Raw genomic sequence first — 20,411 nt, forward strand, 5'->3', positions numbered from 1 at the left:
TAGTTGCATTTCCAACAATTGGCAGAGGAGTTCTTATACATTTTGGCCAATCTTTCTGGTGGCAAGTGCCACCTGTAAAACATTTTGTAAAGGTTTTCTTTATATACCGCGGCCATCATTAGTTTGTAGTTTCTCTCCCAAATTTTTAACCATTTTTCTAATTCTATGTTGTATCCAAAATTCCTTGCCCAGGCAATCATTGTTTCTTTAACTATCTCTTCCTCCATTTTATAGTTCAGTATAGTTTTATAGTATATATATATATATATATATATATATATATATATATATATATATATATATATATATATATATATATATATATATATATATATATATATATATATATATATATATATATATATATATATATGTTTTTCTTCTAGCCAGGTTTTCCCTACGTAGCCAAGGTTTTTTTTTTTTAGCAGTGAGAGCTTGCTAGGTGTTAGAAAAGAAAAAAGCCCAGAACCGAGTAGATGAGATTCTACTGAGCTGGAGCTACAAAAAAACCTTGGCTACGTAGGGAAAACCTGGCTAGAAGAAAAACACACATAAACCCTACGAAGAAGTAAGAAAATTGATATATATATATATATATATAAAATCAATTTTTTATCCGTCCCCATTAAAATTTCATCCAATGCTGTTTGCTCTTTGTTTACACCCCATAATTTAAGATCTTTTTCATGCCTTGCTTGGAACTGCAAATATGGCCACCAAGATAAATCCAACCCCTGCTTCTGCAATTGTCTGGATTTAAGATCCCCCCCTTTCATCTAAAATGTCCTTATATTTTCCCCCAATTTATAAGATTTGGATATATTATTGCCTCCGATGGAGGTACTTCCTTATATAGTGTTGTAGTTTAATTTTTCCCCAACACGTTCCTCACATAATGCCTATGGAAATATTTGTGTGCCATACCAGAGAAAGGCATGCCAGCCTAATTGTAAGTCGTGCCCTTCTAGTAATAATAGTCTTCTGTTATTCAAGTTTACCCAATCTTTTAGCCAGGTGAGAGCTGCAGCCTGGTAATATAATTCCCAGTCTTTTAAAATTTCAGAAATGGTTAAGAATAGGCTGGAGGAAAGAATAACAATGGCAGAGTTAATGAACGCAATCAAAAAACAAAAAAAAAAAAAACAATAAAACCCTGGGACTAGATGGTCTATCAGTAGAAATATATAAAGAATTAGAAGATACCTTGAGTCTGTCAATGCTAGAAGTATACAATGAAGTGTTAACGGAAGCTAAAATTCCGAATACATGGAAAGAGGCTTATATTACCCTGATCCCCAAAGAAGATTCGGATATAACTCAAATTGAAAACTATAGACCGATTTTGTTACTAAACACAGACTATAAAATCTTCGCATCAATAATTGCAGAAAGATTAAAAAGTTTTTTAAATGAATTCATCCATTCAGATCAAAATGGGTTTTAGCAAAAAGACTAATAAAAATAATGTTAGAATAATCATGGATGTACTAGAATATTACAAAATACATTATGAAAAATAGCTAGCGTTAATATTCCTGGATTCACAGAAAGCATTAGACAATATAAATTGGCAATTTATGTTGCAACAATTAAATTTTATGGAATTTTGTGGAAAATTTAGGAATACAATTAAAGCAATTTACATTCAACAGAACACAAAAGTATTGGTTAATGGAGATGTAACAGAAAGCTTTAGTATACAAAAGGTTGTCCCCTCTCCCCATTATTATTCATTTTAACATTAGAGGTATTGACGAGGAACAGACAAGATACAGAGATAAAAGGAATGGAAATTAGAAACGAAAAGTACAAACTCCAAGCTTTTGCTGATGACTTAGTGTTTATATTAGAAGAACCCTTAGAAACTGGCCTTAAATTGGTCAAGAAAATTGAGGAATATGGAAAGGTGGCAGGGATGAAAATAAATAAAGATAAAACCAAGATATTAGTTAAAAATCTCACCAACAAACAGAAAAAGGAATTGACAGAGAAAATTGACCTACAGATAGAAAAGAATGTTAAATACCTTGGTATTTTCTTAACAGCTAGGTGTGGGACAATCAAAGAGGACAACTATACAAAGCTGATACAGCAAATTAAAATAGATTTGGAAAGGTGGAAGAATGTACAGTTATCGATGATAGGGAGAATTGCAGTGGTGAAAATGAACGTACTACCAAAATTACTCTTTCTATTTCAAACCATACCAGTAAAATTAGAAAATAATTTTTTTGATGAACGAAATAAATTGACTCTGCAATATATTTGGCAAGGGAAAAAAATCGAGAATAAAATTGAAAATATTACAGGATTCTAGGAATAATGGTGCGATTTGTTATTTATGAACTGATTGGGAAACCTGAATAGAGAGGAAGTTTATGGATAAAGACTAACAGAGGCATTGAGCCCTTTCCTCATGCATCTCAGTGTGGGTATGATCCCTGAAAGAACCTGAATTGCCATCACCTCCTCCTCTTCCTCCTCCCTATATGGGACTGCTGTAATAGGGTAGGATTCAGACATTGCATCAAGTAATGATTTGCTTTAAGCATGGTCTGTTTAATAAGACACAGTAGTTAGACTCACACTGAGCCTAAATCAAAGTGCCACCATGGGGTATACAGATAAGTGAAGAGCCTGATAGAAATGTAGTGCTTGGGTGTTCTTCCACAATTATTCAGTTATATCATCATCATCATCATCATCATCATGACCACCAACATCACCATCTATTATAGTTATTTTTGTATTGATTTTATTTTATTTACAATATCATTTGTGAGACAGTTCTCTGGATGTAGGAGAACAAGGTCTGTGGAGTCTATCTTATTGCTTCCAAAATCATCATCATAAATAATAATCTCCAAATATGATATTCTGAATTTTGCCTCAATGTTGATTGTTTTGAGGCTGATCCTTTGTTCAGGATCCCTTTTTCAACATTTTTTCCCCCAGGAAGGGATAGAAGGCTTAAGGAGATAGGGAAAAGAGTGTTTGGTCTTGAAGAAATGGAAGTTCGTCCAGCTAAATAGGCAATAAAACTACTCAGTGTTTCCATAATCCTATCAATCAAGTACATTGCTCTGACAGCACAGAATCCAGAATAATGTTCCTTTTATCTCTTCGTTGTTTCTACCCAGTGGTGATAACAAATCAGTTTGTTGGGACCTCAAAATATAGTATATGTTCTCCTGGTCACAAGGGAAATATGTACCTTTCTGGATGCTCTGTTTCTGAACCCATCCAGTTAATTGGATTTTATTACTCCTGTACTTGAGTCTCCTGAAACAGTGTGAGAAAATTTAGAAGCATCCATAACATTCTATGCTAAAAAAGATCTTTAAAGTAAAGGAGATGCTCTGAGAAGATGCAGGACAAGGTTAAAGGTGGCCAATGATCAAAGCACTTTATTCAGACTCTTTTCATTTTATCAAACTGATTGTATGGTTGGACTTGTATGGTTTTTATTGATACATCTCCAACCCCCTGGACATCTTAGCATTATTCCAGAAGGAGAAGAAAACGGCTGTCAAAATTGCCTTGACTTCATTCTCACAAATCACTTGTCAAAAGATGACTTCCTCCTTCACCCGTTTTTGATCATTCAGCCCAGTCCCCTTCAACAATTGTCTGGGAATGAAGATTGATGTGGGTGTGGTAAAGAGGTCCAACTTGCTTTGTGAGCCAAAACAAATTTATATTTGTTCTCTGTCTCCCTTGGATGACTCACGTGGCCCCTTCCATATTGGAACACAAAAGAACACAAAGGAGCGGAGCCCCGTGTGAAATGAAATTCAAATTAAGTTTTCAAAATACAAACACCGTGTTATACATTGTATGAAAAAATCAGGAGATCAAAGGAAGTTAAGTCTGCTGTTCCAGCGAAATGCATTTCTTTAAATATCTCCACGATCACAGTGTGACTGAATGTCCTAGCATAGCACTATTTTATTTTTTTTTAACATGTAGTAATAAGTTAAAAAGATTTTACTCCAAGGCAGCTGTGGTGGCAAACAGTTGATGATATGATTTCAAACTGATAGTCTCTTTTATGTGCTAGGAAAACAAAGCATTATATCATAGGCATGCACTCATACAACCGCGATGACATTTATAGTGTACTGCTTTTATAAAGTAATTTCTGACATGTACTTCCAAACCATATTAAGGGGTTGTAAAATTATACTAATGAAAGAAAAGCTTTTTTAGGAATGGTTTTAAATTTACCCCTTAGGTTTAATCCATTTCCACATTATGCAAACATTCTTCACTTAACGTCTGGGACTTTTTATAAATAAGGTCAGATTGAACATTGTGCTAAGCTGTGACATGACTTGGTTTGGATCCATGGTGTTGTGGGATCCCAGTGAGGGTGTTCTTTCTCTTGCTCAATGCAACTTATTTTCTCTTCTCTTCTTGAAGTATTGTTTCTCAATCCCTCACTCTGGTAGTCTTCCTCCTTCTAGACTATGTTGGGGGGGGTTTTTCCCCCTTGAAAACATTCCACTTCTCCTCCAAGAAGCTTCTTCAGAATGGTGGGGAACGGAAGGATTTATATTCTTTGCAATCATCTGAGAGTCCTTGAGGCCACTTGGAGATTTACCTGTATTTTCAGACAGGAGTGGGCTGCTGGGGGTTCGCAGGGGTTCGGGAGAACCTCTAGCTAAGACTCTGTGCAGTTCGGAGAACCCCCAAATCCTACTCCTGGCTGGCCCCGTCCACCCCACCCTGCCCCTCCCAGGAGTCCCCACGAGGCCTATTTTGGATGCAAGTAAGTGCAGGGTACATGCAGAGGCTTGGGGAGGGTGAAAAATGGGCCTACCGGAAGTTCGGGAAGGCCGGAAATGGGCCCATTTCCGGCCTCCAGAGGGCCTCCGGAGTCTGGGGAGGCCGTTTTTGCCCTCCTGGAGGCTTGAGGAAAGCCTCTGGAGCCCAAGGAGTAGGCCATGCCCACCATGGCCATGCCCACCCAGCAACCGGGCAGAGAACCCCCTGCTAAAATTTTTGAAGCCCACTCCTATTCTCAGAGTTACCTGAATCAGACTGCAAATGGGTATAGAACCTTCTTAAGGTTGGTCTCAGGAACCAGATGACTGCAAGGAATATAAACCCTTCCATTCCCCAGTATTTGGTTAAAACTGAAGAAGCTTCTGAGATGAGAAGTGAAATGTTTTCAAGGAAAAAAAACCAAGCAAGCCCAGTTGCCTTTTGGAAAAGCACCTTTGGGACAACTATGACCTGGATGACTGAGGATCTCCACCGACATCCTTCCTCTGTCTATTTTCTTTACTATCACGGCCTGTTCCAGACAAGAATCATGGCCATTGAAGAAAGAGATATTATCTTCCCTCCAAGACAATATTTTCTATAAAAGGTCTCTGCTCACCCCTACCAAGAGGGAAGAAATCTGATAATCAAAAAAAGCACAATTGATGCAAATTAAACCCCAGTGACAACTCAAGGGGGTACAGTTTTCTTGAAAAAAATGGGGTTCAATTTGGGATTGAAAGATAATGTTCTTCCTACCATGGACAGTTCCCACTCTGTTTCTACTGCCACACCACTTACCCCTCTGCATTTTAACAATATTAAGTAACATTGTTAAATTAAATAATTATATTGTTATTTGGAACTTCCCCAGGTAAGGAAAATAGGAACGGTAATCTCTACTCAATGTCTATGGAGATTCTCAGTCATTCAGGTCATACCTGTCCCACAGGTGCTTTTTCAGGAGGCAACTGGACTTTCTTGTCTTTACTTTGAAGACATTTCACTTCTCATCCTTCAGGGAAACAGGGCAGAAAATATCCTTTAGCCAAGAAGGCTCCACAACCATTTGCACTACTCAGGTGACCCTGAGGACAGAGGTAAACCTCCAAGTGGCCTCAACGACTCTCTAAAAGGATGCAAATGACCAGCTGTCTGCAAGGAATATAAATCCTTCCATTCCCCCCATCCAGTCAGAGCTGAAGAAGCTTCTTGGATGAGAAGCGAAACATCTTCAAAGAAAAAACAGGAAAGTCCAGTTGCCTCCTGAAAAAGTACCTTTGGGATAATCTCTGCTGGATTAACCAAAACAGTAATCAACAGTAGGGCGTCTGTTTGTCCTAGTATGTGAAGGCAATCTTTGGTTTGAAAGGATATCCATTCAAAATTCAGCTGTGAGTTCAAAGATGAAAGATTATTTCATCATTAGCTTCTATAGCACCTGCCTAGCGTGGTCATTATTGGTCAAAGGCTTCCATGCCATAGGGAGATATGCTGGATCAATGTGTAAATGTGAATGTTTTACTTTTTTGTAATGCTGAGAAAACCATGCTAAGAAACCATACTGAGAAAACCGGGCTTCATATTTTAAGACTGTTTTGCCTGCCTTGAATTGAGGCTGTTCTTATCTCAGCAGCAAAGCTGTCATTTTTTTAATCAGACTCAATCTGCTAAAATCTATGTTTATGTTGCATTTACATTCCACTTTTTCTCCAAACATGGGTGGTATCTCTTTCTCCAATTTTTGTCTTTACCTCAACTCTGCAAAATAGGCAGGACAGATAAGATCATGGCAAGTCTGACATTACAGAATGAAACTTATAAATTAAATCTCTCTTTGTCCAGTCTTCTAATCATCATGTTCCATTGTCTCTTATTTATTGGATCACACAATCCTTAAAACACTAGGAAATTGATTACGGTAAATAATCACATTTTATATACCCACCCACTTGACATAAGGACTCTGGGTGGTATATAATAGAACAACCCATAATAGATTTTTAAGAACCCATTAAAATACAACCCAAATCGTTATCATTAAAGATATAAAAGCAAAATGGTAAGGAATACATACAGTACAAATGGGTGCATTCCAATTAACCATTTAGATGGCACTCTTGCATAAGACCCCCCAGCTCAGTTGACCAAGATCTCTCTGAAATATTTGTTCTTCAAGTTTCATCTGCAAAAAAAGGCAAAAGACAGAACTATAAATGGTCTACTGGCAGCCAGGCACAATTACTTATTGGCTCTATCACCTGCCATTCACATTCCTCCTACCTGCTGCAGCACAGTGTCCATTCCATTCTATTAGGACAATCAAAGAGGGAAAGGTGGAAGGCAAAATCTTTGGAATATGCTAGCCTACTCAGAAAAGCATACTACAAAGCTAATAAGTTGTGGGCTTTTCAACAAGGGCTGATGCACAGATATTGTATGAATATTAAATGATGAATCACATCTTTGAACAATGTTTGCTATATATAGTATGAACAAGACATTTGAGGGGCCATAGGTTAAGCAGATTGAGATCAGTAATACAGAGATATTTGTTTCAATAATGTAATCATTATTGCATTAGATCAGTGTTTCTCCAACTTGGCAACTTTAAGTTGTATGGACTTCAGTTCCTGGAACCTCCCAGCTACTGTGTTAGAATCAGGAATTAATAATTTTTATGGAGGGTTTTTTTTTTTTTTTTTTTTTTTGAGGGGTGCTCTTAAAATTAGTTCATTTCACTGAGTTGGTGCATGGACTTATACCACTGAGTCCTACTCTGATGGTACTATTGAATATAAGATTAGTAGAAAAGCATGATTAATATATATGATTCTATCCATTTTGTTAACTTTCCTTAAGAAGCCAAATAACTCATTTTAACATCCTTTCCCCTGGCTTTTAAAATGAATGGATACAAAAATATCTTTGTAATATTATTAAAAATGGAACATGTTGAAGTTTCTTTCCAACTTCTTCTGACTCACATAACTGTTTCTCATATGATTGATGAATTGCAATATTGTGTGCTCAAACATTAGTGGAAAGAAATGGGAGGCTGGGGAGAAGGGAGGAAAGAAGGAAGGAGAGAGAGAAAGGGAAGGCAACAGAAGGCATGATGGAGGAAAGAGAGAAAAAACAATGGAAATGAAAATCAAATGAGAAAAGTCAGTAGTCTTTCCTTCCTTCCTTCCTTCCTTCCTTCCTTCCTTCCTTCCTTCCTTCCTTCCTTCTTTCCTTCCTTCCTTCCTTCCTTCCTTCCTTCCTTCCTTCCTTCCTTCCTTCCACATATGGACCAAAATTAATTGCTCATGATACATTTACAGAATGCTTTAGAAATTTTCATGTGTATTGATAGGGAGAGACATTGGAACTGCCAAAGAATTTAAGTAATGAAATTGGTTCAACTCAATTCAACAAATAAATTTAGTTGGGTTATACTCTTAAGGATTCTTACCAGATATATGTTCTTTGAAAACCAGTAAGGTTTACATATAAATAGAATTGCACATATTACTAAAATCTAAATCTAAAGTGTTTTCTGGACAAAAGAAATATCAGAAACATACTACAAACAAAAACTATTCATATGTTGGTAAAAGAAAAAACCTAGTTTTCTGATTTCAGTATAAATTATATTTTAGAACCAAAATATTCTCTATATTCCCCAGTAGAATGTATTTCTTTGTTATACTTATTCCCAAATATACCCAAAGCTTTAGTTGCTTAATTAAACTAATTTAAATCATGCAGTTTGTGAAATATGTCAAAATTGTTGATTACTGATGTTCATTTAGCAACTCGAAATGTTGGCTGTGCCTAAGACTATTCCTGATTAGATTATCACTTAAACTATGCTTTTAGTGTAACAAATCAGTAACAAGATGTTATGAATTCTGGTTCATATGCTTACTCAGGGAGAAAGACTATGAACAAACCTGATTCTTCATGATATGCATGAAATCAAGTAACTGTGATTTGTTTTAGCCATAATTAAGTAGGAGTATCTATGGTTGCAGATTCTAGGTTGTATTAATTTACCAGGGTGCACTACTATCCAAATTCAAAGTGGAAAAGTATGATTGGACAGCCTGCCAGAAATTCCTTAAAGGGGCAGAATCTTTTTCTGAGCTTTGATGTAAGGACCTGCTGATAGCTGCAACAAGCATTCTCATATCTGAAGATTTATTAGTTTTTTATCCCATTTTATTATTTTATAAGTTACCCAAGGCAGCAAACATACAATACATAATGCTCCTTCCTCCTCCTTCTCCTATTTTCCTCACAACATCAACCATGTAAGATGGGTTGGGCTAAGCGAGAGTGACTAGCACAAAGTCACCCAGCTGCTTTTCATGTCTAAGATGGCACTAGAACTCACAGTCTCCTGGTTTCTGGGCCAGCACCTTAACCACTATACCAAAGGGTGCTTTCTCCTTTGAAATCTTATTACTGCACAACCTTAATACTTACTAACATAAGGGTTTCCCAAATTTGAGTGTAATGTTCATCTGCTTTTTAAAGAAAACGAAGAATGTTCCTTTCTCTTCTACCCAAAAATGAAAAAGAGAAAGAATCCATGATGTACTTTGGCTTTTTCCTAAGAAACAAACCCATGTTTTATGTTTTCTCAATTGGTGCTCTTTCTCTCTCTCTGTCTCCCTCCCTCCCTCTCTCTCTCTTTCTCTCTCTCTCCCTCCCTCCCCCTCTCTCCCTCCTTCTCTCCCTCCTCTCCCCCCTCCCTCTCTCTCTTGAGAGATGAGAGAGAAAGATTTGCAGCTACCCTTTTTTGATCTCAGTAGATCCTTCCCTATGAGGAAATAAAAGACTGATTGACAGCTTGTCAAAAGTTTAGCACTATTTATGGTATAGGAGATGTGGCACCCTGTCCACTATCCAGTTGTAGTTCTGTTCCTTTATGGCTTTTTGATGTTAGAATTTGTGATGTCAGAAAGGAAACCATGTCTCAGAGGCCCGGGGAAGTTTTGTCCCTCACCACCACAAAAGAAAGGGTCCTATCTAGCAAGGTATACTGGCCAAGGTTACTAACCCTAAAGATGACTGGCAGTGTTTAGGTAGTTAGTCTGAAGAGTGGAGAGATGCACCTAAGGTCTCTGAGGCTGAATAAATTCTTCTGGGATTGTCAGCATCACATATGATGTTTCTCAAATGTTGGGTACTCAACAACATTAGATATATCCAGTACATTTTTGTATCAGTATTTATGTACGGACTACATACAAGGAGATGTAAAAACAAAAAAGGATCTAATCATTTGTAGACTGTAGACTGAAAAAAAAAGTCTATTTTGCTGTTACTAATGTACAAAATGTCAAAAAGCCAAGAAATATACGCTTTGTGTTCTGGTGTCAAATGATGTATTTTATGGAGATTTACTGTATCAAACCAATAACAGCTGAACAAATGGAACCATTTGAGGGAAATTTGCGATGATGTGAAATTTGCCTGTTTGTATTTTATTTTTCCCCTCCCTTTTTAGCAAACTTACATCCTGATTCCAGTGCCTGAATATCAAATACAGTGGAGATCAATACATCTCCACAAACGCTGCCAGGTATGGGTTTACATTCCTCAAGCATTTTCAAATGTTTTCCGTTATTTCTGTTCAGGCTTCCTTGATTCCCCAGCCTGAAATATAAACAGACGAACTTTTGAATACTGTGTTGTTCATCATTAGCTAGCCAAAGACCGAGCAAAATTTCAAATATAATTAGGTAATAAAGTGGGGTTTGGGGTGGAGTGGGATGGGATGGGATGGGATGGGTAGAGATTTTTTTGTTTCTGTTTCAAGTGGAGAGAGAGAGAGAGAGAGAGAGGAGAAAAAAATAGATCAGTATGAATAAGTCTTGAGTTGCAAAGAATGATTTGAGATCATATCTGAAAGAACTTATTGATTTAGCATTTACAACCTGAATGCCAGATTTGGGGTCAACGCAGTAAGATTGTATTGCATGCCTCTGTTTTTTTCCCCTTGCCTCTTTTTATTGCCAACAAGACGCTCCTGTCATCTTCAAGATCATCAACAGAAACTCTACAGTGGGAGGAAGACCTGGTAAATATATCAATGCCAATGTGTGCCTTATTATATCCATTAGAACAACTCTCAAATCAATTCAAATGATTGATAGCATCCTCCAGCCAGAATGGCTGACACAAGGTGCCTTGAACTCCACTTTATAAGAAGCATTATGGTTAAAATGGAAAATGAAGCAGCACCCAATGTCTGTTGGGCTAGTCTGTAAATTATGAGTTTGGTTCCTGATTTTTCAAAGATCAATTTTGAAGACCGATACCTTAATTGTGGGTCAGCTAATATCTTTTTTGTCTCTAAATGGCGAAGTATCATTTCAGTACCTAGAGTTGCCCAGATTAATTTGGTGAAACTCAGAGTAATACATATACATGTTCCTACAAGTGCAGAGGCACTGCACTCCATTTCACTATGGGAACCAATACCTGACAGGTGATAAGGCTTCCCGTGAGTTTCTGCCTCTCAGGGAGAGCTGTCATGAGTTCTGAGTTAAATGGATAATTAGTCCGAACTGATATATAGCCATTTTCTAACTTGTTCAAGAGAACTATCAGGAACCCGACTTTGATTTCAATGACTCTCATGCAAAATAATTGCCTGTCTGAGGCTTCTTGATTATTCAGATATATCCATCTCTCATTTAGGTACATTCCTATTGCCAGATGTATGATGATCTTTTAACAACTTCCTTTCCTTTCCTTTCCTTTCCTTTCCTTTTCCTTTCCTTTCCTTTCCTTTCCTTTCCTTTCCTTTCCTTTCCTTTCCTTTCCTTTCCTTTCCTTTCCTTTCCTTCCCTTCCCTTCCCTTCCCCTTCCCCTTCCCCTTCCCTTTTCTTTCCTTCCCCTTCTCTTCCCCTTCCCTTTCCCTTCCCCTCCCTTTCCCCTTTCCCCTTTCCCTGCAAGCAATATGGTGCCTTAAGGCTAAAGGCTATTCTCCTAAATCTGTTTACATGTCCTTTTTGTTGGCTACATGCTCTCAAATCTGCAGCCAGCAAAACAAGCTTGGCTATGCTTATTCCATGGCCTTATATCCGGGTGGCCCCTTAAGTCGACAGCATTCAGCTCTATCTGTTTTCATGGCAATCTCCGAGGCTTACTATAACCGAAGCCTGAGATTTGCTGTACAAAGTTATACTTTATCATGACTGATCCTCGGAGGTGAGGGTGTCAGATGATAGGGCTGCAGAATCGAACCATTCGTTTTTGAAAGGATTTGGACTGCTCTTTAAATATCCCTCATTTATAAGGAAGGCACCACGAAGTCTGCTTCCGAACGAGCTAAAGAGAGACAGAAATAAAGTGGACTGTGTCATGGACAATGGTGATTATTTAACACAAATTGATTTAAGGCAGAAATAATAGGAAGCCTAGGGAATGATGATGACAAATGAAAGAACTGGGTGCAGAGGCAGAGAAGCAAAGAGAACAGCGGGAGGGAGAAAATGGATCCAGGATGTGAAAAGGAAAAGGAAAAAAAAAAAGGAAAGGAAAGGAAAACCCACCACTTCTGTGCACTCCATCTCTTTATTTTACTATTTTGTGAAATACATCAGGCACTTTTATCTAGCAGCCAGTGAGGTGCAGTAGATTATGAGCTGGTCTGGGATGAGCAAGCTTTTGCAACTGTGAATTTAACCTGGATCAGTCACTGTCTCTCTCTACCTAACAGGGTTATTGGAAGATATAAATGCATTCTTTCCTGAGCATCTCTGAGAAAATGCGAGTTATAAATATAGTAAGTACTGAACGTTGTTATGGAAAGCAATTTGATATCAGCTCTTATGATTTCTGTCAGCTGCTGCATAAACTGCAGTGAGGTTTTGTTATGTTTCCGATGGCATTTCAATATATATTATTATTATAATATATATAAATAAACTTTTCTATTTCAGCAGGCTGGCCTGGCCTAACTCTCCTCTTTTAAATTTTTTAATTCGTGATTTTATAAATTGGGTGTTTTAATCTGTGTTTCGGCCAAAATATTTAATAATTTTAAGGGATTTTTAATATTTGTATTATCTGTATTTTATCTTGGCTGTTCACCGCCCTGAGTCCTTCGGGAGTAGGGCGGTATAGAAATTTGATTAATAATAATAATAATTATTATTATTATTATTATCAATAATTCTATAATAATTAAACATTAGCAATTAAACATATAATAGAATGAATATTCAATATGTATAATATTACCCATATGATTTAAAGCATACTTTTAAAAACATGCTCTCTTTTGCTTCTTGTAACGATTTTGAAACCATGCGGATAATTGTCAGCTTTATTTTTTAAAAAAAAATGAGTCCCAAAATTGTACATGGTTAAATGTTGTTTATACATGATATTATACAAATTAATTAATTTTCATATACTGGAAAGATTAAGTGTTCCTACATTTCAAATTGCATTTCCATGTAGGCTTTTGAGTGTATTGTTATAACAATTAATCCATCCTGAATTTATGAGTATTAATAAAGAAATGTAACCGCCACTGTTTTAAGAGATATATGGAACGTTTTAATTTTCGTAATAAATTTTAAAAATGTATTTCAAGCCCTAATGTTCACTCCACAGCCTTCAGAACTGACACAGTTTAAAAGAAGCATTAAATTAGAAGTTACTAAGACACGCTGTGTGCTGATTTTTCTCACTCTTACATCAGAGAGCCTTCATTCCCTTCACCCGTGACTTACTGTCCCGCATTTGCAGTGATTTCATTCACCATAAATATTTTTTTCTTCCAAGTTTATCTCCATTTCTGTATTTATTAGAAATGTTCTACCAGTCAAGTAACAATATTTTTTATATAGGGCACCAGTAATCATCAGCCAGCTAATCAAACAATCAAATCCAATTTTTCCAATCTGCTTTAATTTTTCTTTTGCTTGACTTTTGCAGGAATGGGACTTCTCAAATTTGCTTCCCAGCTGACATATGGAAGTCCACGAAAAACGGCTGGGATTGCATTATTTTTCCTCTAAAACTATACCCATGCTAACATACATTTCCTTCTTATTAGTACAGGTAGACCTCAACTTACAAAAGTTCATTTAGTGACCATTCAAAGTTACAACGGTACTGAAAAAAAGTGACCGTTTTTTCACACTTACAACTGTCGTGGCATTCCCATGGTCACATGATCAAAATGCAGATGCTTGGCAACTGACTCATAGTTATGACGGTTGCAATGTCCTGGGGCCATGTGATCCCCTTTTGCAACCTTCGGACAAGCAAAGTCAATAGGCAAGATAGATTCACCGTGTTACTGACTTAATAATTGTATTGATTCACTTAACAATTACGGCAAGAAAGGTCATAAAATTGGCCAATATTCACTTAACAAATGTTTCACTTAGCAACAGAAATGTTGCTAAATGCTCAATTGTGGTCATTAGTATCTGCATCTGTATCTGTAAATGTTTAAACTGCCTTCCCCATACACAGAGTGTGGCCATGTGCCTTTGTCTCTGCTTTTGAAATTGGGATGCCTCCATGTCCAGACAATCCGGAGATCTTATTCATGGTCTCACCTATTGTGATAATGGATTGTCATATATTAGGCAACCTATTGGATGGTCTTGTACGTATGATAGAAATAGCATAGCATAGCATAGCATAGCATAGCATAGCATAGCATAGCATAGCATAGCATAGCATAGCATAGCATAGCATAGCATAGCATAGCATAGAATAGAATAGAATAGAATAGAATAGAATAGAATAGAATAGAATAGAATAGAATAGAATTCTTTACTGGCCAAGTGTGATTGGACACACAAGGAATGTGTCTTTGGTGTATATGTAGTAGATATATATTTGATGTAGTGGAAAATAAAATTAGCGGTTTTTCCCTAACCCATTGCCTTTCAGGTGCAGAGGATTTCAACTCATCATTCTCAGCCATCCTAAACCATATCTGAGAATATTGGGGGGAAAAAATCTGGTCCAATGTTTCCAGAGGTCACCAGGATAGGGGACCGTATTGGGTGGATTTTTATTCTGAATATAATAAGTTTGATGCGAGACTAGAGGGAGGAAAAAATGTCAATAGACAGCATTTTACTGGAACTGGTTTTCGGTCTGGTTATTTCCAAAAGACGCTCTCCGACAGAGTGCCTCTGCTGATGACCAAATGTTTCCCAGAGAGATGGCAAGGAAAGAAATAGATATATAGCGCTAAGGCACCATTAGGCCCTCACGTCAAGCAACGCTGCCCAAGGAAAGAATTTGTTTACCTTAATCTTAGTACAGAGTGTCCTACTTCAGAGCAACAGGGCACAGAATGGCTGTTAGAGAGAGATCCCCATAGCAGAAGAGCAGCGAAGCTCTTCAAAGCTCTTGAGAATGGAGTAATAGCTTCCGGCCTCTGAAGTGGAAAGCGAGGATCAAGGTGCTGATAATCACATCCATGGTTGCTCAACACTGACAGAAGATGTCAGGTCTGGAGGGCTGTATTTTCTCAAAGGAGTCAGAATCCCACAGACCTGCAGGGTTACCAACCGTAGCAACAACTTTTAACTTTTGCTACTCACAACCTAGTAGGGTTTTTTTTCCCTAACAGCCTTCATCATGTTAGCAACTGAGCTGTTCCTGCTTTTAAAAAACAATAATAATAATTATACACAACCTAACCAAAAATAAAGAAGAAATGTCTACTAATGGGAGAATCAAGGTGTATATTAGGGCTTCATGGCCTCTTTTTACACTTGAGGTGTACCAAAAGGCATACATATTCATTCACACACACACACACACACACACACACCAAATTTATATTTTGCCGATAAAGAAATAAAGGGAGACTAGTATAGATCTATTTTGAGCTTTTTAGCGTTCATCAGCTAGCCATACCATTACTTGGATTCAAACTTGGGCTTCCTGAATGTTAGGCAGTTGAATTAACCTTCTGAGCCACAAGTTCTCCTCCCTTCATCAGCTTGAGCCAGGGGAAAGATTAAGTGTTTTTCTATCAGGGGTCTTGATATGGGAGGGGGCTAGCTGATGAAAGCTAAAAAGCTCGAAATAGATCTATACTAGTCTCCCTTTATTTCTTTATAAGCAAAATATAAATTTGGTATAAAATGGTTTGTCGTGAATGCGACTACTTGAGGGCTTCTGGATTGGAGCTGAAAGGCAAAAGGGAGCAGAATGCCCCCTCCCACATGTTGGGGTAGACCAGGTGTCTCGATAGAAAAACACACACACACACACGTGTGTGTGTGTGTGTGTGTGTGTGTGTGTATATATATATATATGTACATATACACACACACACACATACACAAACGTGTGTGTGTGTGTGTGTGTGTGTGTGTACAGTTAATATCTCGGGTTTCTTCCCGTATAATTGTATATACACACACACACTGTGTTTTCCCCAAAATACTCCAAAAGTAAGTCCTAGCTTGATTTTTACACATGCACCCAATATAAGCCCTACCCCCAAAACAAGGCCTAATTAGGACCCCACCCAATCTAGGGTGCACAGGTAAAAATTAAGCTAGAGTGAGGAGGGGGGTGGAGCTGCCCTACTATTTACCTTCAGACAGTTGCAGCCAGGTGTCACACACCCCAACACCTGCCTTGCCGGCCCACTTCTTCTTCAGCTGGCAAGGCTTTCCTGAAGGCCTCTGAAGCTGATAACATCTGGATCAATCCAGAGCTCTGTTATCGGCTGCAGAGGCCTTCAGGAAAGCCTTGCTGGCCTTGCCAGCTGAAGAGCACAAGTGAGATGAGTCAGTGGACGACATTCCCACGCCCCAAGAAAATTAGACCTGGTGTCTTTTTTGGTGGCAAAAAAAAATATATAAGACAGGGGCCAAACTAGATAAATGACTAAAAGAGCACACAAAATTTTATTTACCCAAGGTGTAAAAGTTGATGCACGTTGGTGCAAAAAACATACTAAATCTGCATGTAGAGTAATTCCTGAGTAATCAAACAGAAAAGGGGTTTTGTGTCATAGTGACACATCTTAATTTGACCAGCATACAACAAATATGAAAAAGATTGATTCTAATGAAGGGTTATGAAGATTGAAATTAACAGTGTTGGTATTATCAAGCACAATATAAATCTATTTTGAATCCCACATTTGAACAGCAGATACGGGTCTGATCATCACCACTCAAAAACAATAATGGAAAATGGAACAGATGTAGGACAAATTTCCTGACACTGAGAACAATCAACCAGAGGAAGAGCTTGCCTCCAGAAGTTGTGGGTGCTCCAACACTGGAGGTTTTAAAGAAGAGATTGGACAACTATTTATATGAAGTGGTGTAGGGTCTCCTGCTTGAGCAGGGAGTTGGACTAGAAGGTACCTTCCGACTTTGTTATTCTGTTATTTCTGTTACAGGAGGCCAAGTCAAATGATCAGGGACTGAAGCAACCTTCATAAAAGGAAAGATCACATTATGTCGGGATTATTAGTTTAGACTAAATGTAAAGTCAGGCAGGACTAAGATACCAAAAATCAAGGTGCATCGTGAGGAGGAAATGGGGAGAGGATGAAAAATTGAGTCTTCCCAGTCATAATACAGTGCTACTTATTGAAGCTAAAACGTGAAAGATCCCAATTAAATAATATATAGCCGAACTGTAAAGTTCCATCTCATCGGATGTAGTGATAGGCAAACTGGATTCCTACCAAATGGAATTAGGCCATTTTTGGAAGAAATGGCTATTCATCATATATCAGATATGTGACGCTTTCAGGACCTATGTTATGAATATCTCTAATTGTTGATTGGCAGATAGATTCTCAAGGTTCTCTGATTTAGAATGTTTCAACCAAAAAGGACTTGGATCTGATCCAGTAGCATTGTTCATATTCTTGTTGTTTGTTTATCCTGATAATGCAGTAATGAATCTGTTTATTTCACATTACCTAAATAAATATTACAAGTAACAAACCTCTGTGTATGTCTATGTGCTCATTAAGTTTATCTGGTTTAGCTTTCTTTCCAGAAGAGCATAAGGCAGATACAGAAAAGCATAAAATGGCCAATTATCAATCCAGCTTGAAACTGTTTCAAAGCAATGCAGGTAGTCCTCATTTAGTGACTCTTCATAGTGAAAATGGTGTGAAAAAGCAACTTGGTGACCAATCATCTCATGTCCAACCTTCACAGGTCTGTAAAGCAAAATAATGCTGAAATAAGACTGTAAGCATAACTGCAATTTCATTTAGCAGCTGCTTCACTTAGCAAATGAGTTACCATTTGCTATCAGCCATTGACTTTCACAGCTTTAATTCTAACTTAATTTCTGTGGACCTCACTCCATATTTAAGAGGTCCCTAAGGAGGTGTGTCTCTTGTCCCAAAATCACATTTTGATTTTCTTATTTTCTTTGTTTGAATTTGTAATTTTTGCTTGACGAATAAAAATAAAACACCAGTCCTAACAGTAGTTGCTAAATGAGGACGGTCTGTATTTCAAATCCTCCAATTTGCTCAAAATCAGTGCTCGGTAACGAACAGACTTTTTGTTGCTTCCGAAATACAATCCACACAGGAGTTCCACAGCCTTAGAGTAGGGACACAGCCCTAAATCATGTTTTCTTTCTGTCTCTCATAACTATGACAGATCCAGCATATGCGCCTTCTTAAATGAGTGTTCTGAACATGGAACAGAGAGAGCCACAAGCTAGAATTTTCCTTCAAACTGCCTCTGTCTTAACTAGATATATTTTATAAAGTAAGAAAAGCAGTTTATCTTTGCTAGTTGCAGAAGTCTTTCAAATGTAGCTTAACATACACTGGAGCCAACTCTGGCTTTATGTACAGAATTAATACCAGAGGTGGGTTTCAGCAGGTTCTGACCAGTTCTGGAGAACCGGTAGCGGAAATTTTGAGTAGTTCGGAGAACCGGTAGTAAAAATTCTGATTGGCCCCGCCACCATCTATTCTCTGCCTCCCAAGTCCCAGCTGATTGGGAGGAAATGGGGATTTTGCAGTAACCTTCCCCTGGAGTGGGGTGGGAATGGAGATTTTACAGTATCCTTCCCCTGCCATGCCACCAAGCCACGCCCACGAAGTGACACCCACAGAACCAGTAGTAAAAAAATTTGAAACCCACCACTGATCAATACCACGCTCGCATTTCATTGTTGAAATGGTGCACCGAATGGACAACATTTATGTGAAACCAGCAGAGAAAATGATCAGTCCAGAAAGATGGTTCTTAAAACAAAAATTTACCTCTTTCCCCCCACTTTCTTGTTATTTGACCATGGTTATACCCCTACTATGAAAAACATTTTGTAATAGCTTCTACCTTAATAAATATCACATATTAAAATGAAGCTTGCATGAAACAACATAATCATTCTCCTAATTCAGAAATTTGGCTCTGACCAGTAGCAGGCATAATAATTTGCCATATTTTTTTTAAATTTATCTTCGGCCTGTCAAAATAGGCACTATTGTGGTCCTTGCTTCCAGCCTGAAACACTTCCAGTTGTATGGACCTCAGCTCCCAGAATTCTCGGAAATTGCCTGTCCATGGGAAATTCTGGGAGTTAGATCACTCATTAAAGGGAGATCTGGCTGGGAAATGCTGTTGCCTTAGAAGCACACACACCATAATTCAGATTTCCTTAAGATTTCAGAAGTCATCTTATTCTAACAATATGATCCATGGTTGATGTAGGAGATGACCAGGCTGAGTCCAAAGGAGGAGTCAAGTGCATCATCAGTTTGGAGTCCCTTCGCGCCCACAAGCGATCTAAGTCCAGCTCACCTTCAATTCAGTTGACCCTTATCTACCGCCAATTTGCTTTGACTCTTAGTTGTTCAGATTCTGGTAGAGAGTGTTAGCATGTAATAAACCTGTATTCATTTGAACTGCCATTGCTCCTGATTTCCTGCGCTTGACATTTATATACTCATTTGCCAATACAGTTTGGGTTTTTAAAGCCTCTGTTTCTTTTAATGTGATCTTTATGCTTAGTCACCTTTCCAGACTGATAATATTTGTTTATGCCTGTATTTTAAGCGAACCCTTCAAATACATAAAAGGATTTCATGAGACAACCTTTGACTTGTTGAGTCATCATTTCAGAAATATTTCCTTCCTTAAACAGAGATACAGAATGACCACAGGTGGGCAAGAAAGCAGTGAGAAGGAGAAGAACTTCTGACTTTCTATGGCTTGACTGCAGCTGATTGGCCTCCAGTATCTGATTGGTGGGAATGGTCTACCCAGGCTCCGGGGGGGGGGTGTTAGGGTGGGACTGGGCTACTAAATCCCTGAGCAGAGGTGCAACAACACAGCAGCAACTCTGTGAAGCAACTACAAATATACTTAATTTCAATTCTATGGGAATGCTGAATCCTGGATTTTGGATGCATTCTGCAAGTTTCCCTATTTGAGGTACCTGGGTTCAAAAACTGTTGCCCTGTGATGCATTCTTTCACCCAGTTAAAGGTTACAGACACCGGAGTTTTAATAGCCTATAGATTATGCACATTCTGTACATTGATTTTATTGCTGTCCTCTTCTACTCAAGACTTTAGGACAAGGTTGGTCTGAATTGCTGAGTTATATAATTCTAATCTAATGGCAAAGTTAAAACCCACAATCATTTTCATG

The 20,411-nt window shown here is 37.9% G+C and overlaps 1 long non-coding RNA gene across 1 annotated transcript; it reads left to right on the plus strand.

The window, feature by feature from the left end:
- The first annotated feature begins 637 nt into the window (after positions 1–637).
- Positions 638–19,852, plus strand: LOC117677211 (uncharacterized). The gene is made up of 2 exons (XR_015733151.1): positions 638–12,553; positions 17,174–19,852. It is a non-coding gene; the product is annotated as an uncharacterized LOC117677211 (long non-coding RNA).
- The last annotated feature ends 559 nt before the right edge of the window (positions 19,853–20,411 follow it).

The sequence above is a fragment of the Pantherophis guttatus genome, chromosome 3 (assembly GCF_059756535.1).
Source record: "Pantherophis guttatus breed Tessera chromosome 3, ASM5975653v1, whole genome shotgun sequence".
Taxonomy (NCBI): Eukaryota; Metazoa; Chordata; class Lepidosauria; order Squamata; family Colubridae; genus Pantherophis; species Pantherophis guttatus.